The 14,056-nt window shown below is 37.1% G+C and overlaps 1 non-coding gene across 1 annotated transcript; it reads right to left on the reverse strand.

The window, feature by feature from the left end:
- Positions 1-13,575: 13,575 nt before the first annotated feature.
- Positions 13,576-13,705, reverse strand: LOC145528085 (small nucleolar RNA SNORA11). Its single transcript, XR_014070156.1, has one exon. It is a non-coding gene; the product is annotated as a small nucleolar RNA SNORA11 (small nucleolar RNA).
- Between the last annotated feature and the right edge of the window lie 351 nt (positions 13,706-14,056).

Raw genomic sequence — 14,056 nt, forward strand, 5'->3', positions numbered from 1 at the left:
TGCATAAGGCATACTTGTGACTGACGTTCAGTTCTGTCTTCACAGAAAAAGGCACTTGCTTGGTAAGAGGCTTTCCAGGTAGCATTAGTAATAAAGAATCTACCTGCAATGCAGGAGACTCAGGTTCAATCCTTGGATTGGGAAGATTCCCTGGAGAAGGGAATGGCTACCCATTCTAGTATTCTTGCCTGGAGAATTTCATGACAGAGGAGTTGGCAGGCTACAGACCTTGGAGTCACAGAGAGTCAGACACAACTGAGTGACTAACACTTTTACTTCCACAGATATGAGTGAATCTACATGGATATATCTGAAAAACAGAACTGCTTCACAGTTATGTACAGACTTAATGAACCATAAATGATGCAGAATGTATAAATGAGTCCTTGACAGTGAACAGATCCGAAACTTTATGTGCCTTTGATTTATAAAACTACTTCACCTTATTGGTGATCACTTCCATAGCCTGTTTTCCTGAGTCACTATTGCAAATATTGAAATGCACCCTCTTTTTATGTCCTGGAAACTTAGCCAGTTTATGTATGAGTTGAATTATGAAAGCAGCTATGAATTACCCTGCAGTTGCTAGCTACTAAGACTTTATTTTCCTTCCTTCAAATAATAATGTTTTATCTGCTTTGGAGAAACTACCACTTTTTCATTGTTGGTTATGCACTTTTACTGGCCATAGTGACTGACATCATGGAAGGATTTCGGGATATTGCTTTATTTACTGGATGAGTTCACAAATCAATGGATGAATACAAACTTTACTAAATGAGCATATATTTTCCTAGCCAGCAAGATTGCTCCAGGCATTGGCCAATCATTTCATCCAATCCCATAAGTGTTTTCCTCAGAACAACTGTTAGAAGTACCTGACAACAATGTTCCCTCAATGGAGGGACGTAGGAGAATGTGAGTGTTGTGCTGCTGCCATTTTACATCCATTCTATAGCATCCTGAGAGCTGAGCTAGCCCAGGGAGCAGGGGGTATAGTGTGAAAGAGAAATCCTAATGATTAGAGCTCTAGCTTCTACTTTTAATGAACTATTTGTTTACATTAGGTTACAGTCTGCCAAGTTTATTAATCCAATTTAAGTTGTCAGTCATTTAGAGCAGAACGAATCCTGACTAATAGCTGCATCTTTTAGTCAACTCTTGGCTTCCCTGGTGGCTCAGAGGTTAAAGCATCTGTCTGCAATGTGGGAGACCTGGGTTCGATCCCTGGGTCGGGAAGATCCCCTGGAGAAGGAAATGGCAACCCACTCCAGTATTCTTGCCTGGAGAATCTCATGGACAGAGGAGCCTGGTAGGCTACAGTCCACGGGGTCGGAAAGAGTCGGACACGACTAAGCGACTTCATTTTCACTTTCACTTTTTAGTCGACTAGTTGTAATTCTTCATTTCTATGTCTGCGACTTATCACATCCCAAATTTTAAGACATTTACAGTTTGAGAAAGTCAGTCTATTTTTATCAACTTTACACCTGTTTCAAAAAATCAGGACAGTTCAGGAATGATGATCTAGTAACACAGAGAATTTAAATTAAAGCTTTCTGATGACTGCTGTCACTTTGTTTGTTTCTCTTCATTGTATTCCTGTCCCTTTGGCTTGGAAAGCCAGTCCCCACTCCCATGGGTCTCCCCAAGGTCTTTCAGTTCCTCAGATTCTTATGTCTTCTTCTTTTTTTACAACTTTACCTTTATTTTCGGTTTATTGTATAGATATGTGCAGTTTGCTGCTGCTGTTTAGTCGCAAACTTGTGTCTGACAATTTGCAACCCCATGAATTGTATGTAGCCTACAAGGCTCCTCTGTCCATGGGATTTCCCAGGCACAAATACTGGAGTGAGTTGCCATTTCCTTCTCCAGGGGATCTTCACAATCCAGGGGTCAAAAATGCGTCTTCTGCACCGCAGGCAGATTCTTTACTGCTGAGCCACCAGGGAAGCCCACAGTTAGCATACCAAAATAAATTTTAATATTCTATGCCTATATGAAATTACTAACCTAATTCATAGCTTGCCAGAGCAACCATTTCTCAACATCATTATACCAAAGTTTAAAATTATTTTAATAAAGTAAATTATTAAAAAATAATAATCTAGACAGGAGTATTACAGCTTACCAATGATAAGACTCATAAGATTACCAGAAATTGGGTATGAATAAATAATATTCAAAATTATAAATATACATAACATTAAAATGTGTATACTTTAATTTCTAATTTAATTTTTTTTCTGAATCAGGAAGTGCTTTAGTCTCATCAATGAACATCAGGTAGCATTTAACTATTAATTTATAATGGGATTCATAATAGATAATTTTCATTGATTGCCTGATAGATAAGTAAGGTTTTATTTATATTGACTGTACTACAATGCAGATTTTTCTCTATATAAATATACATAAAATATTAGTAAGTAGTTATTCCTCTTGTTTCTCCTGCATCATTAATTTTTTCAATAAGTGACTTCAGGGAAAATGAAACTTAATAGTGAAAAATTAAAAACAGCTGTATATTCTCATCCAATTTACAAATTAGTGCTTCTGATTCAACTCCAGCCTCAAACATTTCTTTTCTTGAAACCATTCTGTTGAATGGTTACATACCATCCAAGTATATTCTTTTACCTTAATTCTAGTAGATAATGTGCTGGCATATACATCTTTATAAATGTTCATTAGCTGCAAGCAGTATGCTTTGACTTTTATGTCCTTGAAACTATGAACATCAATTCTTCCTAATGTTTCTACTTTAAATAGAATATATTATGAAACTGAGATCTGAGCATTTTTAGAAATTCTGAGCTGAGGATATCAATTTAGTCAGAACAGTGTCAAATGTGGAGCCCAAACAACATAATTGGTACTTTGAGGCTGAAGTTGATGTGACATTCTCTTGAACATATTTTAATGCTTATGCATATTTAAATTAAAAATTTAACCTCCTGACATTCAAACTGAAAAAGCCATTCACCATCCAACTACAGAGCCACGTCTGACAAATAAGATGGTATACACCAAAAATCATTTGTCTTGAATCTATGCTTATTTCGCAGGAAATTTCCAAAAGGCTCAGTTTGCTAACATTTTTTGACAGTGAATTTTGATATTAGCATAGATTTTCCAACTGATTATATGGCATGAATTTACTTCAGATATTTGCCTATATATTATTCTAAATGGATGCTAACTAGGAATGTTATGGTATATATTTAAGTCATGACATCTTTTAAGTTTTATTATTTTTATTTTTGGATGGCAAGTAGTTTTCTTGCTATGCCACTTAATACAATCTCTTGTGTTAAGACTGGATAAGATAGTAGTCTATGCTACACACACTCTACCTCTCTGTATAATACCCATCTGTCCAGAAATAGTATCTATGATCTTATCTGTTTTTGATCTACTTTGTCAGATTCAAAGCAGCATGGCTCCCACAGAGAAGTGTGTCTGTGAACAGGGCCAGAACAAGGTTGGCAGGTCAGACACCACAGTTTGTTTTACCCCAGCATGTTCCTGTCACAACTCATTTTGGTGCCATGGATCTGCAGATATGTTTCAGTTGAGGATTCTAAGGTCAAATGAAAGTGGCACTCCCATGCACAGCTGGGTCTCCGTGGGAAAAAGGATCATCATTCAGCCATTCAATGCTATTTCAAATGTGTGTTTTAATTTCACATTTGTCATAGTGCAAACTTTAGAGTAAGATGCCAAAGCAAAAATCCCCATGTTCAATAGCAGGCACAAATAAAAATTACTGCATCTGACTGAATACAGTAAGTATTCTGTGCTTGCAGTGAAGAGTTGACATTTAAATTGGGAAGTTGCCAGGGGCCTTTGGCTTCATCCCATAATTATCAAGTTCCATGGCATTGAAGACATTATTTTAAGTCCAAGAAATGGGAGTTAGTATCCTCAGATCCAATGCTGCCACTCAAAACCAAAATATATCAGTGTTTATGGCAATGAAATACAGAAGGCTCTTCTTGCCAATTGCCTTTGTGTTTATTACCTTCAAGTCCCAGATGAACAACCCAGATCAGTTTTGCCACCCACATTACAAAGAGCATAGCAAATTAATAGTCTTTCTTCAAAAGACAGAAATAATTCTGAAATATGATCAAACTCAGTGTCCTTGTGAGGGAGATAGGAAGAGACAGAATATTTTCTCTAATATCAAGTTCAGGAAAGCAAGGAACATAAAAGTTAAGTGGCTGGTCTCCATTTATTCAAATAAATTTATTCAGGAGTAGATCCAGAAATAAAGATCAAGTCTCTTGGCTCATGTGGGAGGCCCCATATTGCCTCACAGCTTTCAAAACTCTCATTTTCCAGGAAAATGAGAAAAAGCTTTCCCTTGCTACAACACTAAATTCAGACATACTGCCATCTACTGACCCACCTAGGAATGTAGAGCTTTCCCTTCATAATGTCATCTCCCGGATGCCAACGGATTTCTACGGGGCTATTGGTGTAAGAAATAAGTAAATTTATGACATTTCTTTCCTTAGCAAAGGATTAGTATACTGGCATTCTTAAATTTTATATAGCAGTGCAACAATGCACCATGTTCTTTATATGTGGAATATCTTGAAATTATCTGTTCCTCTCCGTGCCCTTGTTGTGATATATTCTTCTAAGGAATCAGCTAGTCTAAGACAGCTTTCTTTTCACATAAAACAATTTGAGGAATGCCATACCATTTTGTGTCGTCTGTCCTTTACCAGTGTTTTACAAGATGTGCTGTTGATCCTACATGTTGCCAAATAAGGAATGATAGAAACCAAGCTAAACAGCTATAATCCTATGTAGAAATATTTGTAAAATGCCCTAAAGGTGTTATAATAATAAGTGAACAGGATCGCAAATATATTTTCAACAAGGTTCCCTTTGTACAGAGCCAAATTGTTATTTTTCCAGAACTGTGTATCTATACAGTTTTTTCACCATATCAACCCTTCAGAGCCTGCCTGCATTCTCCACAGAATAAAAGTAACACTTTTCAATCAAGTTGTTTTCACACACAATTTCTGTGTTCATCTCATTATCATAGTTGAGTTAAAGTTATAGCATTTATCTCTCACTGTTGCTCCTCATCATTATATTTAGTTCATTACCTAAATAGTTCATTAGTTGACTTTACATATTTGGAATATTTGCTTGATTAGAAAAACTGATTGACAATTACTTAATACAGAATCAGCATTTATAAGAACAGTTCACACAGTATCAGAGAGGCATCTAAGCCACTCCAGTTACCTGTGTACCTGCTTTGAGACCTTAAGAGAAAATTATTTCCTTTGATGGTGGTTCACAGACAACATGCTTAAGAAATCTTGAATAAAGAACTTCTTTTTATTATTTCAGGATATAAAAGCCTATGCTCATAATGATTGAACTGCTTTCATAAAGTCATCATTTTGATCTTTAAAATTAATCAAGCAGAACGTATCTTTCAAGTTCATAGTTTGAAACTCAATCTGAAGAAGACCATGTATTTATTTTGGAATAAGTGTCTGTATTTGTCCATCCAAATCTCTACACAAATATCTTAATTTGTGGTCATATTAGGCAGAAATAAGAAAGGATATTGTCTCCACATTTTTGCTTTGATACAAGGGTGCCAAAAGTCAAAAAAGAGATAGAGAGTACAAGTCTATATATTGAGAATGAAAACATTATGGAGTTTTAGTAATTCATTAGAACACTGTGGAATTTTAAGTGAAAAGCTTCAGAGAGGAAACTTCAGCCCAGAAATCTGGCCTCATATGCTTAGTCCTTATTGAAAACCTGTTAGATGTTAGAAGATAAGAGTGAGTTCAGAGAAAGGTGAGATGGAAAACGATAAGACAAGAAGTGATGAGGAGAGAGGAAAAGAATAGGGAGTGCAAAGGAATTTGAACATCTTTGTTATGAACTTAGACAATGAGCCAAGTATTTGGGGGTTTATCTGAAGTAAACTCAAGCACTAAACTTTTTGAGAAGTAGTAATAAAAGCAAAATATTTTCAGCCTTCTATTAAAGCACACACACCATTAGCAATGTTTCACAAAATGATTCTTTATACTAGCTTCTTTTTACAACATGGTGACAATATATCATATGGTAGGAGCAATTATGCTTTGAAAATGCTTATAGAAATTTTATTTCCCTGTTACCAGAAAGGTGAATTGGTTCAGAGGTGTACTCACATATTCTATGTTATTTATCCTCTCGTTTGTTTTTTTTTTCCTACCCTTATATTTCGATCATCTGTTTAAAGCAAAATTATAACATCATTTCCTTAAATGAAGAGTACAAGAAAAACTTCACCTGAGATTTAAGGCCTTAGTACAAATTAGCATGGCTTGTTTTAAGTACAAGGTTATATAAACAGCTCTATTTCCAACCTAGGTGAAACAGAAGAGACATAGGCCAAGTGTGGCATTCTGGCTGAGCTGAGGAAGCAGCTGAAAGTTCAGATGCAAAGCAGCTTGGTTCCACAGAGCAAACACCAGGGGACAAAGTTCTGTAAAAAAGAAAAAGAAAAATTCTGGTAATATGCAGAATGGCTATCTTAATTTTTTCAATAGAAGACAGAGCTGCACATATATATGTGAAGGATAAATCTATCTGAAGCTGAGGAAAGAATCACCTGGAAAAATTAGGGAGAACAATTCTTAAAGTCTATACAGACTTAGGAATATTACCACTTTACACTCTCCAGAAGAGTCAGTTTATAAAGAGGATACAATAATCATAAGTATACTATAAATACATAGTACAGAGATTCAAAATATATGAAGCAAAATAGAATTTCAAAGAGAATAAATCTTCAGTTATAATTGGAGAGCTCAATATCTCATTCTCAATAACTGATAGAAGTAATACTAGCGCTATGCAATATTCCAAAAATTGAAGAGCAGGGAATACTTTTTAATCACTTAACGATGACAGCATTACCTGACAGCAAAACCAGAAAAAAATTTATGAGGAAAAAAAACTAAGGATCAATATTTCTCATGAGTGTAGATACAATAATCCATTGTTGTTGTTCAGCTGCTAAGTCATGTTCGACTCTTTGCCACCCCCTGAACTGTAGCATGTCAGGCTTTTCTATCCATCACTAACTCCCTGAGTTTGCTCACTCATGTCCATTGAGTCAGTGATGCCATCCAACAATCTCATCTCCTGCCACTGCTTTCTCCTCTTGCCCTCAATTTTTCCCAGCATCAGGGTCTTTTCCAATGAGTCAAATCTTTCCATCATGTGGCAAAAGTGTTGGAGTTTCAGCCTCAGCATCAATCCTTCCAATGAACATTCAGGACTGATTTCCTTGAGGCTATATTGCCTGGATCTCCTTGCAGTCCAAGGGACTCGCAAGAGTCTTCTCCAGTGCCACAGTTCAAAAGCATCAATTCTTCAGCTCTCAGCTTTGTTTATGGTCCAACTCTCACATCCATACATGACTACTGGAAAAACCACAGCTTTGGGCAATACAGACCTTTGTTGGCAAAGTGATGTTTTTGCTTTTTAATACACTGTCTAGGTTTGTCATAGTTTTTCTTCCAAAGAGCAAGCATCTTTTGATTTTGTGGCTGCAGCCACCGTCTACAGTGATTCTGGAGCCCAAGGAAATAAAGTCTGTCACTGTTTCCAACTTTCTCCATCTATTTGCTGGGAAGTGATGGAATGAGATGCCATGATCTTAGTTTTTTGAATGTTGAGTTTTAAGTCAGGTTTTTCACTCCCCTCTCTCATCTTTATCAAGAGGCTCTTTAGTTCCTCTTCACTTTCTGCCATTAAAGTGGTATCATCTACATATCTGAGATTTTTGGTACTTTTACTGACAATTTTGATTGCAACTTGTGATTCATCTAGCCTGGCATTTTGCATGATGTACTCTGCATATGAGTTAAATAAGCACGATGACAATATACAGCCTTGACTTACTCCTTTCCCAACTTGGAACCAGTCCATTGTTTCATGTCCAGTTCTAACTTGTTGCTTCTTTTCCTGCATACAGTTTTCTCAAGAGGCAGGTAAGGTGGTCTGGTATTCCCATCTCTTTAAGAATATTCCAGTTTGCTGTGATACACACAGTCAAAGGCTTAAGTATAGTCAATGAGCAGAAGTAGATGCTTTTTGGAATTCTCTTGCTTTTTCTATGATACAGCACATGTTGGTAATTAAATCTCTGGTTCCTCTGTCTTTTCTAAGTCCAGGTTGTACATCTGGAATTTCTCAATTCACATACTGCTGAAGCCTAGCTTGAAGGATTTTGAGCAAAATGTTGCTGGGATGTGAAATGAGTGCAATCGTATAGTAGTTTGAATGTTCTTTGGTATTGCTTTTTCTTTGGGATTGGAATGAAAACTGACTCTTTCCAGTCCTGTGGCCACTGCTGAGTTTTCCAAATCTTCTGGTATAATGAGTGAAGCATTTTACCAGCAGCATCTTTTAGGATTTGAGATTACTCAGCTGTAATTCCATCACCACCACTAGCTTTGTTCATAGTAATGCTTCCTAAGGCCCACTTGACTTCCCATTCCAGTATGTCCGGCTCTAGGTAAGTAACCACATCATCCTGGTTAACTGGATCATTAAAAACTTTTTTTTTTTTGTACTGTTCTGCTGTGTATTCTTGCCACTTTTTCTTAGTCTCTTTTGGTTCTCTTAAGTCATTGTTGTTTTTGTCCATTATTATGCCTACCTTTGTATGAAATATTCCCTTGGTATCTTGAATTTTCTTAAAGAAATCTCTAGTCTTTCCTATTCTGTTCTTTTCCTGCATTTCTTTTCATTGGTCACTGAAGAAGGCCTTCTTATCTCCCCTTGCTATTGGAACTCTGCATTCAACTGGGTGTATCTTTCACTTTCTTTCTTGCCTTTCACTTCTCTTCTTTCATCAGCTATTTGTAAGCCCTCTTCAGACAACCACTTTGCCTTCTTACATTTCTTTTTCTTGGGGATGGTTTTGGTTATCATCTCCTGTACAATGTTATGAACCTCCGTCCATAGTTCTTCAGGCATTCTGTCTACCAGATCTAGTCCCTTGAATCTATTTGTTACCTCCACTGAATAATCATTAGGGATTTGATTTAGATCATACCTGAATGCCCTAGTGGTTTTCCTTACTTTCTTCAATTTGAGGTTGAATTTTGCAATAAGGAGCTGATAATGTGAGCCACAGTCAGCTCCAAGTCTTGTTTTTGCTGACTGTGTATAGAGCTTCTCCATCTTTGGCTGCAAAGAATATAATCAATCTGATTTCGGTGATGACCACTGGGTGATGTCCATGTGTAAGTCTTCTCTTGTGTTGTTGGAAGAGAGTGTTTGCTATGACCAGTATGTTCTCTTGGCAAAACTCTGTTAACCTTTGTCCTGCTTTGTTTTATACTAGAAAACCAAATTCACCTGTTATTCCAGGTGTTTCTTGGCTTCCTACTTTTGCATTCCAGTCCCCTATAATGAAAAGGACATATTTTTTGGGGTGTTAGTTCTAGGAGGTCTTGTAGGTCATTATAAAGTCATTCAACTTCAGCTTCTTCAGTATTACAGTCTGGGGCTTTGGCTTGGATTACTCTAATGCTGAATGGTTTGCCTTGGAAATGAACTGAGATCATTCTGTCATCTTTGAGATTGCAACCAGGTACTGCATTTCAGATCTTTTCTTTGAATGTGAGGTCTACTCCATTCCTTGTAAGGGATTCTTACCCACAGTAGTAGATATAACGGTCATCTGAATTAAATTCTCCCATCCCCATACATTTTAGTTCACTGATTCCTAAAATATTGATGTTGACTCTTGCCATCTCCTGTTTGATCACACCCTTTTTACCTTGATTCTTGGATCTAACATTCCAGGTAACATCGTTCTTCACAGCAACGAACTTTACTTTCACCACCAGATACTCCACAGCAGGGTGTTGTTTCCTGTTTGGCTCAGCCTCTTCATTCTTTCCGTAGCTCTTGTTTCGCTCTACCCCAGTAGAATATTGGGCATCTACCAACCTGAGGAGGGTTTCATCTTTCAGTGTCATAACTTTTTGCCTTTTCATACTGTTCATGGGGCTCTCAAGGTGAGAATACTGACGTGGTTTGCCATTTCTTTCTCCAGTGGATCACATTTTGTCAGGCCCTAACTATCAGGGAATGCCCTTCAACTGCTCAGTGTAGTTGGGGGAGATTCCTCGTGGCCTGGCTGTCTCACTGCTCGTCCTCATTGAGCATTTAAACCTTCACTGCTGTGGGATGTCAGTCAACATGCGGCCAGGGGTTGAGACAAAGTCCCTGCTGGAGTGGCCAGGAAAGGGCTCCAGGGATGGCTGGAGCTGATGCTGGATGACGCCCTGGAGTGGGGCGGCACCCTGGCCTCACTGCTGCCATCGGCCGCCCTGGAACAATCCACTGACCAGAAGTCCCTGGTTACCCATGGACCATCCTCTGTCCAAGAGTTGCCGTCCACCATGCAGCCAATCAGCCACCCAGGAGTTGCGGCCCACTGTGGAGACAACAATAATTCATAACCAAATCTAAATAAATGGAATCCAGTAGTACATATAAAGGTCAATGTTTCATTATGAAATAGAAGTGATTTCAGGAAATGCAAGACTAGTTAACACTTGAAAAATTATTAATGTAATTTATCATGTTTACAGATTAAAAAAGAAAAACTTTAATTTCAAAAAAATAGATACAAAACATTTGACAAAATCCACATCCATTTCTGATAAAAAAAAAAAAAAACAACAGGAACTCTCAATATGTGGAGAAAAGACAACTTAATAAAGAAAATCTGAAGAAAAAAATTACATGTAAAATCACACTTGATGTTATGAGATTCATTGCTCTTCTCCTAACACGAAAGTTTTATTATGTCTATTTAGCATTACCCTAGAGGTGCTAGCCAATGCACTAAACCAAGAACAATGAATAAACATATTCAGAATGGAAAGAAATAAGTCACTGTCTATATTTGCAGGCAACATGATTATCTTTTGTAGAAAAACCAAAGACATCTCCAAAAACCTTTTTGAAAGTAATTTAAAAGTAATTCAAAGTAATAAATGAATTTAGAAATTTAACAAGATGAAAGAACATAGAATAAATATATTACATTTAGTATACTACCAACAAATAGTTCACATTTAAAAAAATTATTGACTTTAAAAATATTTATAAAATACTTGTGGATAACTATGATGAAAAATGTGAAGACCTTGAAACAGAAAACTACAGATCACTGATGAGGGAAATTAAAGAAAATATAAATAAATGGATATACAGAACATGTTCAAAGATCAAAAGACTCAATATTATTAAGATATTGTTTTTCAGTTACCCAGTCATGTCCAATTCTTTGCTACCGCATGAACTGAAGCACACTAGATCTTCCTGTCCCTCACCGTCTCCCAAAGTTTGCTCAAGTTTATGTCCATTACATTAGTGATGCTATCAGGCCATCTCATCCTCTGACTCCTTCTTCTCCTTCTGCCCTCAATCTTCCCCACTATCAGGGACTTTTCCAATGAACTGGCTCTTTGCATCAGATGAACAAAATACTGTGGTTTCAGCATCAGCATCAGTCCTTCCAACGAGTATTCAGGGTTGATTTCCCTTAAGATTGACTGGTTTGATCTCCCTCCTGTCCAAGGGACTTTTAGAAGTCTTCTCCAGCACCACAGTTCAAAGCCATCAATTCTTTGGTGCTCTGACTTCTGTTGTCCAGATCTCACAACTGTATATGGCCACTGGAAAGACCATGGCCTTGACTATATGAATCTTTGTCAGCACTGTAATGTTTGTGCTTTTCAACGCACTGTCTAGGTTTGTCACAGCTTCCTCGCCAAGAAGCAATTGTCTTCTAATTTCATGGCTTTGGTCACCATCTGCAGTGATTTTAGAGCCCAAGAAGAGGAAATCTGTCACCACTTCCACTTTCTCCCCTTCTATTTGCATGAAATAACGGGGGCCAGATGCCATGATCTTAGTTTTTTTTTTTTTTTTTAATATTTAGCTTTAAGCTGGCTCTGTCACTCTCTTCTTTCACCGTCATCAGAGGTTCTTTAGTTCCTCTTCACTTTCTGCCATTAGAGTGGCTCAGCCACATATCTGAGGTTCTTGATGTTTCTCCCGCCTATCTTGATTCCAGCTTGTAACTCATCCATCTGGTATTTCTCATGATGTGCTCAGCATATAGGTTAAGCAAACAGTGTGACAGCAGACAGCCCTGCTGTACTCCTTTCTTAGTCTTGAACCAACAGTTGTTCCACACATGGCTCTAACTTTTGCTTCTTGGCCTGCATACAGGTTAAGATTTTATATTGAGAAATTAGTTTTTTACAAGTTGATTCATGGTCAATACAATTTATGTCAAAACTTAGCAAACTGTTCTACAGAAATTAGAAACTTCAAATGGAAATTCAGGTGTCTAGAAAAGTTAAAATAACTTTGAACTATAATGTCATTTGATGACTTACACAACCAGACTTTAATACAGACTATGAAAACCACAATAATCCAGACAGTGCAACATTGGTGTTAAGATAGACAAATAGATCAGTAGAATAGAATAAATAATCCAAAAATTTATTTTCAACAAAAATCCAAAGAAAATTCAGTGGGGAAAGAATAGTCATGCTTTGTGTTTTTTGTTTGTTTGTTTTAAACCTGGAGATTGGGTATCTATGTGCAAAAAATAATTAACTTTAATCCACACCTCATAGCATATACAAAAAAATAATTCAAAGTGGATCGCATACCTACGTGTAAACTTAAAACGATTAACATTTCTAGAAGAAAAATGAGATATTCTTTTTTTTTTTTGAGGTTAATTTATGCTTTTATTTGCCAGTATAATTAACTACAGTGGCCTGCAGGCTTCTTTGATCTAAAAAAAATACATTTTATATCACAATCCAACAAACACACACACATATATAATATGTATACATACATAAAAGTGAAACAAAAGTTTTGCTAAAAATGTCTACCCTGAGTGTTAGATTTTTTTTTGGAGACCTTTTTCTTTTTTTAAAGCAGTTTTAGGTTTACAATAATACTTGACAGGAACATACAGAAATTTCCCATATACCCCCTTCCCCTCACATGAACAGCCATTATCAACACAATGGTGCCTTTTTTCTTTTTAGACCAAGGATGACTGCACTGACACATAATCAAAACGTCCCCAGTTCACCTTAGGGTTCACTTTGAGAGCAGAGCAGTGTTGCATATTCTATGAGTTTGGACAAAAGTGTGACCACATATATCCATCATTATAATGTCGCTCACAGTACTTTCACTGCTCATGAAAATTTGTACTCTGTATATTCCTCTCTGCAAACTCCTGACAACCACTCATCTTTTTATTGTCCCCACAGTTTTGCCTTTTGCACAATGGCATACAGTTGGACTCTTTTTCTTTCTCCTTGAAATGAGAGGTTCATACCCTTTATGAGACCACTCCTGGCCCATCCAGGCATGGGCCAGACAGGCTCTAGTGGCAAGCTCCCCACAACGTGCTGCGGCTTTCCTCCAGTGCTGGCCCTGCCTGGCAGCCACGGGGAGGTGCAGGGGGACACGTGTTGGGTTTCTGCTCATAGGAAGGCCTCACGTTTTGTGCCCCTCGTCACAGTGAACCCAGATTCCTATCGGGTGTGTTATAAACAGATGAGCCACTTCTTCAGGCCCCCTGCTCTGAGCACACCCCGAGATATTCTTTTTTTTTTTTTTTTGGTCTTGGGATAGGAAAGATTTCTTATTTAAAAATAGAACAAATGCATATAAGAAAAATAGATAAATCCTATGTCATCTAAATTAACTACGCTTTCTTATAAAAAGATACTGTAAAGAGAATGAAAAGGAAAGTCACAAATGAGGGGAAAGAATCTGCAACTCATTAAGTTGGTAAAGGATTTGTATCTATATTGTATAAAAAATTTCAAAATAAGAAACAACATCACAACTGGAGCCTATTATACAGAGTGAAGTAAGCCAGAAAGAAAAACACCAATACAGTATACTATCACATATATATGGTATTTAGTCAATCGGTAAAGAT

The sequence above is a fragment of the Giraffa tippelskirchi genome, chromosome 11 (assembly GCF_054371585.1).
Source record: "Giraffa tippelskirchi isolate mGirTip1 chromosome 11, T2T-mGirTip1v1.2.pri, whole genome shotgun sequence".
Lineage (NCBI taxonomy): Eukaryota > Metazoa > Chordata > Mammalia > Artiodactyla > Giraffidae > Giraffa > Giraffa tippelskirchi.